This window comes from Geotrypetes seraphini, chromosome 6 (assembly GCF_902459505.1).
Source record: "Geotrypetes seraphini chromosome 6, aGeoSer1.1, whole genome shotgun sequence".
NCBI classification, from domain to species: domain Eukaryota; kingdom Metazoa; phylum Chordata; class Amphibia; order Gymnophiona; family Dermophiidae; genus Geotrypetes; species Geotrypetes seraphini.
The window spans coordinates 48405176-48417461 of record NC_047089.1 but is presented as its reverse complement, the minus strand read 5'-3'; the positions used below and the strand labels follow the sequence as shown (position 1 = coordinate 48417461).

Genomic DNA, 12286 nt, shown 5'->3' with positions numbered 1-12286 from the left:
ATTAAACAGTATTAAATATATTTTTCAGTGGCAATAAAAGGAAAAACAATTCCTACTTAACTTAAAGGAGTGTTGGTAGGTCCCGACATGGACCATGTTTCGAGGGTCTTTTTTAAGGAACCCAAAGGAGGTGTTAATAGTTTCAAATGCCAAAGAAACACCTACCAACACTCCTTTAAGTTAAGTAGGAATTGTTTTTCCTTTTATTGCCACTGAAAAATATATTTAATACTTAAGAAGCACTCCAATACTATCATTTTGCATTATAGCCATACACAGTGATGGGACGGTGGGTTCGGCTATAGGAGCTATGGCTCTTGGTCGGATTACACTTATCTGAGTGTATGTAAAAGTGCATTTACTTTATTCTATTTGAATTTCATCTAACTTCTATTTTTGATATTTACTCTGAGAAGTCTTGACTCTAGCAGCAGAACCTATATACATACATGGCTTGGAAAACCTATATTAGAGGCTACTTCTTACTCTGATTTTAGAAAATCACTAAAGACACGTCTATTTGACATGTTTACATCTTAGTTGTGGTCATTGTTTAATTTTTCCATGCTTTTATCTGATGTATTCCTTTTACTGATTGTTCTATTATATATTTTATATTCATCGACTGTATGTCTCTTTCCTTTGTTGTGAACCGCTTTGAACTTTTGGTATAGCGGTATACAAAAAATAAATTATTCTTATTCTTATTAAACCCGGCACCCCAGCCGGAAGGCATCTGGAAGTGCCGCGCATGCAAGGAGGCCCTCTAGCCGTGACCCTGAACCTGTCACTTCGCCGATGAGGGATCCTGGAAGAGGGGAGGTGCGGAAGAGGAGGAGAGACGCCAGCAAGGAGGAGAGTCATTGGCACCAGCTGACTGCCTACAGGATGTGTCTCTCGCCGCGAGAGACATGCCCTGTAAGCAGTCAGCCAGCGCCGGCATCGCTCCTTACCGGCATCTCGTTGGGGCACACCTGGATTCCGCTACGGCGCACTAGTGTGCCCCAGCACACAGTTTGCGATAAACTGCTTTATGCACTCTTAAAATGAAGGTTCATCTTCCCACCCTTTTTGTACAGTAGACTCTCAGTTAACTGGCACCCATGGGGATTGATAGATGCCAGATAAATGTAGTTTCTGGTTGCTTGAGAGTTAGTATTAAAAATAGGCCTAACTAATATCGTGTTTCCCCGAAAATAAGACAGTGTCTTATATTAATTTTGGGTCCAAAAAACACATTAGGGCTTATTTGGGGGTGGATGTCTTATTTTTTTTTTTAATGTACAACAATCATCTCTCCTTTCCTCTCCTCCATCCCAATTCTTCCTCTTTCCTTTCTCCTTCCCCTATATGCAGCATATTTCCTCCCCTTTCACCCATCCCCTTGTACAGCATCTTTCTATCCCTCCCTCCCATTTCCCTGTGCAGTAGAATCCCACCCACCCTCCTACCATGAGACTGACATATCTCCATTCTGAGGCCTCCAAAAACAGCAGCGGCGGCAGCACTCTGAATAGGCTGCTTTGAGGCCTTCCCACTGCCTCTTTAGGAAGCCTCAGAGTGGAGGTATGTCAGGTCTCACCAGGGTGGGGGGTTGCAGAATTGACGAGTCCGATTTTATCGGTGAATCGGGCAGCACAAGTGTCAGGGATGGAGTCAGGGAGTGTCGAGGCTTCGGGAGTCGATCTTAACTAGGGCTTATATTAGGAGCATCTTTAAAAAAAATCATGCTAGGGCTTATTTACGGGATAGGTCTTATTTTGGGGGAAGCAGGGTACTATACCCCATACTATACCATACCATAAACTACCGGACATGTGGAAGGCAAAGCGTGGGCATACTCAGGTGTGGCGTGACAAGTTTACACTCAAATTTCCGCTGGAAATTGATTTTATTTTCATTTTTATTTAAAGTATTACAGTATTTCTTAAAGATTTTTTTTTCTGGTTGCTTGAGAGTTCTGATCAATTGAGTTCCAGTTAACAGAGAGTCTACTGTATAAATATTGTGCCATAGAGCTGTGAGAAACAGAGATCCTGCAGGGGCAGTTCCCCTCTCCTTTTCTTTCTAACCCACATTGAGTCCTCATTCATAAGATATACAAATATGACACTACATTCCACTCACTTTCCAATAGCTTAAAACAATTCTGCCGTCTCCTCGTTTGAAAACTGGAAAAAAAAAAACCCATTTAAAAATGTGCATTGGTTCTTCTTCATACCCTTCCCTCTTCCACTCCAAAACTATAACCCACAGGCACTTTGAGCAAACAGCCCCTCCTACTAGCTACAAGTGAACAATGTTATTTCTTCTGGAAAGGTAGCAGCGGAGATTAAAGACTATGAAAAGACAGCTCTGGAAGAGGTAAAAAAAAAAAAAAAGATGGGGGCGGCTGAAAGGGCTATTTGGAAAGACAAACAGTGGTGCCAACCTGGAGGACTTGGATTCAATTCCTGGATCAGGTCTTCCAATCCCTGGGTTGGCCAGGGCTAGGGATGCTATGAAGTCAGTCTTTACAATTCTGAGGGGTGGAGGAGGAGGAGGGAAAGAAAGAGTCCCAGTCATCATAAAATGGTAACCCCTAAGGAGTAATTCTAGAAGTGGGTGCCTCCTTGTACACCCACTTCTAGCTTATTCTATAATGGCACCTGGGCACCCAAATTCCATTATAGAATACAGTATGTTGTTTGCTTTTAGTCTTTTTTTTATTATTGATATGTATGCTTTAAATGTATGCTTGAGGGCCGAATCCAGTCGGGTTTTCAGGATTTCCCCAATGAATATGCATTGAAAGCAGTGCATGCACATAGATCTCATGCATATTCATTGGGGAAATCCTGGAAACCCGACTGGATTCGGCCCTCAAGGAGGGACTTTGGGGACCCCTGATTTAGAGTGTAACATCCTTCCATCACATGCCCCATTGCCCAAGCATCTTATTGTCACAGCAACAGATTCATCCATTGTTGCTAGCATCAAGGAGCATTTCCAATATTAATTTTTCTGTTCATCCACCACAGTGTTGGTTCTCCAATCCAATTCAATGTACAGATGTATATGGATTGTCTTTCTCCAATCCAATTACTTTCTCAGATGATGTAAAAATACAGGCAAGTCTAAGCCTACCCAAAGCCCATCCAGAATATGGTTCCAACACCCCCTTCGAACTTTGGATGCACATCAGCTAAGAAATCTAGTAAGACGTATAGAAAGTTGGCTTAGAAAGTCAGAACTTGGACATTTTTGGCAAGAAAGGCATCCAAGTGCCGATTTATGCCATTTTTTGGACTTCTTAGTGTTTTGAAAATGCCCCTAATTGTGTACTAGTGACAGTAATATAATGGAGATTCTGTGGGAGACTGGGAGCCAATGTTCCTCTTAAATGAGAGGGGTGACATGAACAAATTTTTTTAGATCCCGTAATTTGATTGCTGAATTTTACACAATTTGGAGATGGGGGATACATTAGATGCTAACGTCATGAAGTAGGATGTTGCAGTAGTCTAGCCATGCTATGACAAAAGCATGGGTGAGAATGCATAGGGCAAATGTATCAAAGAGGATTTGAACAGAGTAGATTTGTTTGAGTTTGTAGAAGCAGACTCTAATAGCATTAGAAATTTGGGTTGTGACATTTGAGAATCATGGTTGCCCACCCTGCCCTAGTGCATGGTCCCAGTCAAGGATGGACCAAACATAAAGTGAGAGGGGATATAATACAAGAGAATAAATCCCTGCATAGTTGTAAAGAAAGACTTAAGATGCCAGATCTCAGCCCCAGTTCCAAAAAATGTTGGAAGCCCAAATGAGCAGAAAGAAACAGTCTGGCACAGAGACCAAAGGTGAATGAATTTGGAAACAGGGAGAGAAAGAACAAGAAACATCAAGAAAATCGAAGAAGAAGGAGACAAAGAAAAACCACTGAAAGGATATAAGAGATAAGAAAGGGAGGGAATACGAAACAAAGAGAAAGAAAGCTGAGAAAGACACAGCCATATACAGTACATCTGTACATTCACATAAATCAATACAGACATGTCATGGAAAAAATTGAATGGTATACATCATCCCCCCCATGTATGCAGCAGATTTCTGATGTACTTTACTCTGTAAATATGACCATATAATTTAGAAAGCATGAGCTCATACAAAGGCAACTCTCTATTAAAGAAAACTGAAGTTAAACAGAGAAAGTAAAGATGATTCACAAACTCTTGGGATGTGCAAATAATTCCTGCTTCTGTTCTCTCTCTTTTTACAAAGCAAAATTATGTAGCACATCTGAATCATTAGATTCACTGTCCTATTACAAAACATTGATGTTGTGCCCCGAGGGGGAGAATTTTGCATGTGCCGATAATGCTGGCAGAACCAGGAGCCAAGAGAGATGAGGAAAAGCTACATGAGCAGCTGGGGTCTAGTGCATATAGCAGCGAACTGTGAAGCAGGAGCAATCTTGGAGCAACTCTACACGCTCCTGTCTGGGCCATTTCCTCTTCCTCCTTCCCAGCTATATGACTGTCAATAAGTAAACAGTCCCCCCCCCCTCCCTCCGGAAGCTGTTAGAGAAAGGGAATGGGGACTTGTATACCACCTTTTTTATGGCTTTGGCATTTCAAAGCTGATATCCAAAGCAGTGGACACTGGAGGATTAAGTGACTTGCCCAGGGTCACAAGGAGCAGCACTGGGATTTGATCTCACAATTAGAGAATGGCGTGGGGACAAATTTGTCCCCGTTCCCACAGGAACTCAATGTCCTCGACCCTGCAAATTTTGTTGCTGTCACTGTCCCTGTCCCATTCCCGTAAGCTCTGCCTTAACTTCACAAACCTCAAACACTTATGATTTTAAAGTGTTTAAGGCTTGTGCAGATGAGGACGGAGCTTAGGCATTGGTGGAATGAGGCATTATGACATCACAATCTGAGCTCTAGAACAGTGTTCTTCAACCTTTTTACACCTATGGACCGGCGGAAATAAAATAATTATTTCGTGGACCGGCAAACTAATAAGACTGAAATTTTTAAAAACCCCATTGTCGCCCTGTCCTCGCAAGCTCGGTCCCGTTAACCATCTGATCCCATCCGCACAAGCCTCAAATAGTTATGATTTTATACTGAACATATTTTATTAAACTAAACTAAACTAAACTAAACCTTAGGTTTATATACCGCATCATCTCCACAATCGTAGAGCTCGAGTATAAAAAGAAACAATATTCTGTACAGTTGTCATTTTATAAATATAAATAATACAGGGCAAGGATCAACAAAACCCCCATCTCCCCTCCCCTTCACATATATCCCCTCTACTATCAAGAAAACTGAATAAGCCAAATTATTACAGAATGCTACACAAATATCATGCTAACAGAATACCGCAGTCACACATGGCAGGAATGGTGTTAGGGGGAGTGCAACTAGGGCAACTGCCTCCTGGTCAGAGAAAGCCCTAAGCCAGCTGGAAGCTAAAGACGCACTGCCTGGGCTTTGCACTCCCCAGTTATGTCTAACATCAGCTCTAGCAGGATACATATTTTAAATCTGATATATTCTAATCACAAGATAGAAATAAAATTATTTTTTTCTACCTTTTGTCATCTCTGGTTTCTGCTTTCATCGTCTTTTCACTCTCTTCCATCCAACATCTGCCCTCTGTCTCTTCAATCCAGCATCTGCCTCTTCCATCCACTGTCTGCCCTCTACCCCTACCCCTCCCATATGGTATCTGCGTTCTTTCTATGCCCCTCTCTTCTACACCAGATCTAGCATCTTTGTCCCTCTTTCCTTATTTTTCATCTGACCCCCCCTTCCCAGCATCAATCTCTCTCTACCTTGTCATTCCTCTGTCTCTCCCCTTTCCCTCATCTGATCTCTCCATTCCATCCTGACTCCTTCCCTTCCTCTAATCTCCCTGCCAGCTGTTTCCTTCCAATGTTCCAGCAGTACCTTCTCCCTTTCTTCCTCCCCTTATCCAACAGTAACTTTCTTCCCTTTCCCTTCCCCTTCTCCCCTGTCAGCAATAGCCCCTTCCCCTCCCTTGTCCAGGAGTACCCCTTCTCCCTTTCCTCCTCCCCTTATCCAACAGTAATTCTCATCCCTTCCCTCTCCCTTCTCCTCTGCCAGCAGTAGCCCCTTCCCCTCCCTTGTCTAGGAGCACCTCTACTCCCTTCCCTCTCCAGCAAATGTTTCCTCGATGTAGGCTAGCGGCAGCTCTGTGTGTTTTTAACTTCGGCACACAGCTGCCCCTAGGCAGTATTTTAGCGCGGTTTCATGAGGCAGCCTCGGGGCCTTTGGTAGGCCGGCCCACTTCGATGATGCGATGTGGACCGGCCTACCAAAGGCCCCGAGGCTGCCTCATGAAACTGCGCTAAAATACTGCCTAGGGGCAGCTGTGTGCCGAAGTTAAAAGCACACATACCTGTCGCTGCTTTTCTGGGGGTGCGGAGACATACGCGGCAGGAGTCGGTGGTGGAAGGCAGGAGTGCCGGCATAGCGACGGCAACAGGAAGTTGCACGTCAGCTGACGCCAGCACCTTTTGCTGCGGCGGGGTCATGAATCCTTTGTGGACCGGCAAGATTTTTTTGCGGACCGGCGGTTGAAGAACTGTGCTCTAGAATATTGCTACTTATGATTTTAAAGTGTTTGAGGCTTGTGCAGATGAGGATGGAGCTTAGGCATTGGTGGAATGAGGCATTATGACATCACAATCTGAGCTCTAGAATATTGCTGCTTATGATTTTAAAGTGTTTGCGGCTTGTGTAGATGAGGACGGAGCTTGCAGGAATGGGGCAGGGACAGGAAAAGAACTCAAGGGGACAGGATGGGAAAATGAGTTCCCGCGGGGACAGGGAAAATTTGTCCCCGTGTCATTCTCTACTCACAGTCTCTGGGTGCAGAGGCAGCAACTCCACCAGTGAGCCACACCTCCTCCCACTAGCTGTCCAAATGGGTCACCAGGCACCCACCAACAGAAAAGGCTATATGCATGGTTTTAAATGCTTAACTTTAACATGCATGATGATCTGATTTGAATGAAAGATGACGTGCAAATCTAAAATTATCGCTACTAATGCTACTACTGAGCAAAGAGCCAGACACTTCAGGGTGGGATGAGGAAGATCAGTGGAATCAATTCTCATTTTATATTTATAGCATTTTATTTTCATAGGGCCAGATATTTAAAAGAACATATCCATATTGGGGACTACACCTAGATTTAGGTGACAGTATATACAAGGGTTTGAAAAGTCTGGTAAAAAAAAAAAGCTAGTTAAATAATATAGTCTCCATCGAGGGCTATACACTTAGTTCAGCGAGTTTCCAGGTTTTTTCATAAGTTATTTTTCCTTGCTGGACAAACCCCCTCTTCTACGAAACTGCACGTTTTTTAGCACAGAGAGCCGCGCTGCTCCCGATGCTCATAGAGTTCCTATGAGCGTCGGGAGCAGCGCGGACCATTCAGCGCAGCTCTCTGAGCTAAAAACCACTAGCGCGGTTTCTTAGAAGAGGGGGTAAGTGTATAGCCTTTGACGGAGACTATGGGCTAGATTCACAAAGGGCACGGATCGGATCCAATCCATGAGGGATCCAATCCGATCTGTGTCCAGGGAGCTGATTCACGAATTGCCCTCATGCAAATGAGGGGGATCGGAATTATGCCCCCATCCGACTGTTGGGATCGCTCTCTAGTGATCCTGACGCATGCGCACACCATCTGTAGATGGTCTGCACATGCTTATGAGCAGCGACCTATTTTTTTTACTTTATTTTTTTTAACTTTTTCTTCACGAGCCCGTGGTTTTAACCCGCTTTAAATCCGCGGGTTAAAACCACGGGCTCGTAGTGCGGGGGAAGGGCAGGAGAGTCGGGGCAAGAGCAGGGCGGCAAGTCGAGGTGGCAGGAGAGATTCGGGGCAAGCAGGAGATCGGGGCTGAAAACAGAGAAGCATGGCAGAGAGCAGGGCGGCAGAAGATAGGGCAGTCGGAAAGGACCTCAGCGACTGGTCCTCAGCAGTGGCTTATTTTTGGATCGGCCAGCCCAGTCGGTGTTGCTTTTTTATTTTAGTGAATCACTTCCTGTATACATTTGAATGCCTTTGCCCCTCATTTGCATGCACGGATTAGAGGATGATCGGGACAGAGGTTAGTGAATCGGGTTGGAGTGAAATCGGGTCGTAAACGGGTCGCTAAGTGGTCGGAAGCTGATCGGTGGGCTTAGTGAATCTAGCCCTAAATTGTTTAACTTGCTTTTTTTTTTTACCATACTTTTCGAACCATCCTCGTATATCACAGATAGACAAAAATCCCTGTTCTTCAGAGTTCGATACTTCACATAAAATATCTTAAATGGGTATAATCTTAGAAAATTACAATTTTTTTAGCTCTTCAGCAAAATGGTAGATAGTGGGGTATTTGATAAATGACGGCTAAAGCTAGGCACTGGGATGATCCACGCTAAGCTAGTATAAAAAAGTCTGACCATGTTAGCCCCTTCTACAGAAAACTTCATTGGCTTCCAATTGAAGCAAGGGTCATCTACAAATTCGCCTGCTTCTGCTTTAAAACCTTGACTGGATCATCCCCGATATACCTGTCACGTCACTTTGTGTTCCCAGGCTCTAACCGAACACGCAATGCCTGTTTGCCTTCCCCTTGCCAAAGGGATGTATTTACAAAAGATTCCTGGACAGAACCCTCTCTTTTCACGCTGGCAAATGGAATGATTGCCTTACCACCCTCATCTCTCTTGCCCCATCCTACCTATCCTTCAGAAAATCTCTCAAAGCTTACCTCTTTGATAAATTTCTCTTAACCCCATCCTTCCTTCCTTTCCTCTCCTTCCTCACCTATATACCTCTTCTTCCCCGGATCTTACTATCCTCATCCTGCACTCCCTTGTAACTGTATATATTCCTTTCTCTCCTCTCTTCATCCTTCCAAAGTATTTTAGATCAATGTAGTCTTGTTAGAATGTTTATTTCTTATTTTTCCTCTATCTCTATTTTTCACTTCTTTGTTATTCTCCAGGTACTTTAGTTAGATTGTGGGCCTTTGGGACAGTAAGGGAATTTCTAAGTACCTATCTTACTTTTAATTTTAATTGTTACTGTTACTGGTTATTTTACCCTGGTTAATCCGACTCTGCATCTTCGCTATAAATGTACAGTCTCTTCTCCTGTAAACCGCTCTGAACTGTTTTATGGTATTGCGGTATACAAAAATAAAGTTATTATTATTATTATTATTCTGCAAAGGGTGCCCTGTGAAAAACAACTTTTACAGAAAACTACCTTAGCGTCTAAGTTTGGGTATGAGCGTTTTTGACTGCCAAATGTTTGTGTCCAACTGACAGCTGCTAGATGCACAAATGCAGGCATTCAATAACAATGCGCCTATTTATTAGTAATAATAATAATTTATTTTTATATATGCCAAGTCATCAGTTCATTTCTGGGCACGCTCCCATCCACATCCTCCATGGACATGCCCCATTTGGAGTTGCATGCTATGAAATTTAGATAACCACAAAAGTTGACCTGTATGTTTCAGAGTTAAAATAGAAGCCCAAAGCAAACAAAACCTGTGGAGACAGATGTTCCTGGTGAAGACTTTTTTTTATTCAAGTAGAGAAGTCACAAAAATATATACAGTATATCCACAGGATCTCAAAGTCGCTCCTTGTGGGCTGCAATCCAGTCTGGTTTTCAGGATTTCCCCAATGAATATGCATTGAAAGCAGTGCATGCACATAGATCTCATGCATATTCATTGGGGAAATCCTGAAAACCCGACTGGATTGCGGCCCTCAAGGAGGGACTTTGAGACTCCTGGATCCAACACATAGAAACATAGAACATAGAAACATAGAAGATGACGGCAGAAAAGGGCTACAGCCCATCAAGTCTGCCCACTCTGCTTACCCACCCCCTGTCTATGCCCTAATGACCCAATTTTCTTATCTTGACCCTCGTAGGGATCCCACATGGGTATCCCATTTATTCTTAAAGTCTGGCATGCTGTCTGCCTCGATCACCTGGTAGTAACCTCTTGTGCTGCCTTTTGAAGAAAAGTGTTCATCGGGAACAGTTTTTGTTTGCTTATGAAATTTAGACACACATGTTATATAATAGGGTGCAGGGTGGATCCACACTTGTCCAAATTACTGCCACTTAAGTTAATGCCAATTATTGATTATTGCTTAATTAACTAGTTTACATGTGGAGTGATCTATACAGAATTCAGTGATAAAATAATAGGGAGAGAGAACCCTGAATCACTTCAGTTCCTTGCAGCCCAGAGCGAAAGTTAAATCTGTTTGCATGAGGGAAAAAAAAATATGAGGTCAGGTAAGTGTATCAGTTTTAAAGGGGAAAATATATCTCTTACAATTTTCCTGGAGCAAACATTTCCATGACCTTTAATCCGGTGCACACAACAGAACTCACTAGTCTTTCCACCTTTTATGCCCTTCCTTTCAAATGTTCAGTTAACAAGCCAAGTAAAACGATGACGGATTTGGTCATCTCTGAAATATGTTTTCACTCTGATAACACCCTGGAAGCCGGATATTTCCCCCAGTAAATTCATTAGGCTCACACGTATGCAAACACCTTTTGAGTGGCAACTACAACAAACAAAACCCCCAATGGCAGACAGGGTCGCCTCCCTGCCCATTTTTCTTGTAATTATGTGCCTGGCAGCAGCTGGATTCGCTCTGGGTCAATATGAAACTCCAAGACACCGAAAACAGAAACAACCCTTCCAGACCTCCCTTGAAAATCTTGCAAGGACTCAACAGAAAAGCCCTGCAAAAAAAAAAAAAAAAAGATGCATTTTGCAGACTCCCTGTGAGAGCTTCCCAGAAGGTGCACGATTCCGTTTATGCAAATGCAAAAAAACAAACAAACCCAAAACTGAACCACCCCATTGCTCAGACTATGATTTACAAATCTATGCATAATTGCAACACAGCACGTGCAAGCAAAATTCTTCAACCAGGCCCCCGTCTCTCCAATGCAACCCAGAGCACGAGACTTATTAAACCACCTTTAAGTTAAAAAGCTTTCGGAAACAACAGGTAACTCTTCCCGCAGATCTATAAATAGGGCTGCAGAGTTTAGAAATACCCCATCTTGCAGCGGCAGTAATAACTGTTACAGGCACAGTAAAATCCAATGGAGTAGGAGGATGTTTACAGCCATTCCTCCGGGTGTTTTACCTCTCATTACAATATCAGCAGGATGGAAATGAGTAATGAGGCAATAATTCTTGGCTGCAGCGTTATAACGTGCAACATCTGTTCCCAATAAAAAGGATCTGTGGACAGCTTAAAAGGCTGCTTCCCCAAACCGGTACCAGGGGGGTCCAGCAGCACTGCACATGCATTAACCTGGATATGCACGAAGGTGGGATCCAGCCCCCCCCCCCCTTCCTTGTGTGCATTCAACGGGGAAACGCATCACAGGAACTTCCCAACTTTACCGCCCAGTGCATAACGTTATCTTTAATTATTCCACCCCCCCCCCTTCCCCTTCCCCCACTATCTTCAGGGTAAAATTAGCACAGCTTGTTTCTGCCAGCCACTGTGTTGTGCAATGTCAGGCTCTTAATTCACAGACAGCTAAAGGCTCTCGTTTTTTGGCACCGAGGGGGGGGGGGGGGGAAGCCCAGCGCACTAAAGTCCAACACTGGCGAAAAGCAATTTCTCTGCAACCTCAAAAGATATTGTCCAGAGCAGTACCTGGTTCTGCAGCGTCACCTCCCACGCAGAGACAAAGAGCAGCAGCTTGGCAGGTAAGATCTCGGTACGCAGGTTGAAGTGCTGGAGGCAGGTTTTACTGACAGCCAGCAAGAAAGAGGGAGCGCAGGAGCAAAACACGCACACAACAATACAGGGGGAGTCGCTTGCACGGATGCAAGCAGCTCATCTTGGTATTATGGATCTCCAAATCACATAGCAACCGCCTGTGAGGGTGCTCCAATGACACCTAGTGGCTGCCCAGTAAAGCGCAACCTCGGTTTGCTTGATACTGTGGAAGTCGAAAATAAACTTCAGCAGTCCGAATTTGGAAATCGTCTTATTATGAGGGGATAGTGAAGAATTCTCGGCCCAACCAACTCCCTAAATTCTGAGCGTTATTTTGCCACTGTGGCTGTAAAGAGTGTTATTTTATTTTGCAAATTGCCAGTTTGCAGAATCCTAATGCTGTGTTTTTTTACTTTGTTTCAGATCGTTTTGATTGAACCATGTCAGCGAAAAGTGTGGAATTTTCAAGTGTGGAACT

General features: G+C 43.7%; 1 protein-coding gene across 2 annotated transcripts in view; it reads right to left on the bottom strand.

The window, feature by feature from the left end:
* Positions 1-11901, bottom strand: part of MTUS2 (microtubule associated scaffold protein 2) — a 550182-nt gene extending 538281 nt beyond the window's left edge. For both annotated transcript variants that reach the window (XM_033950272.1, XM_033950273.1), the window contains exon 1: positions 11743-11901. The gene's annotated coding sequence lies outside the window, so the exon portion shown is untranslated. The remainder of the gene's footprint in view (positions 1-11742) is intronic.
* Positions 11902-12286: the final 385 nt, after the last annotated feature.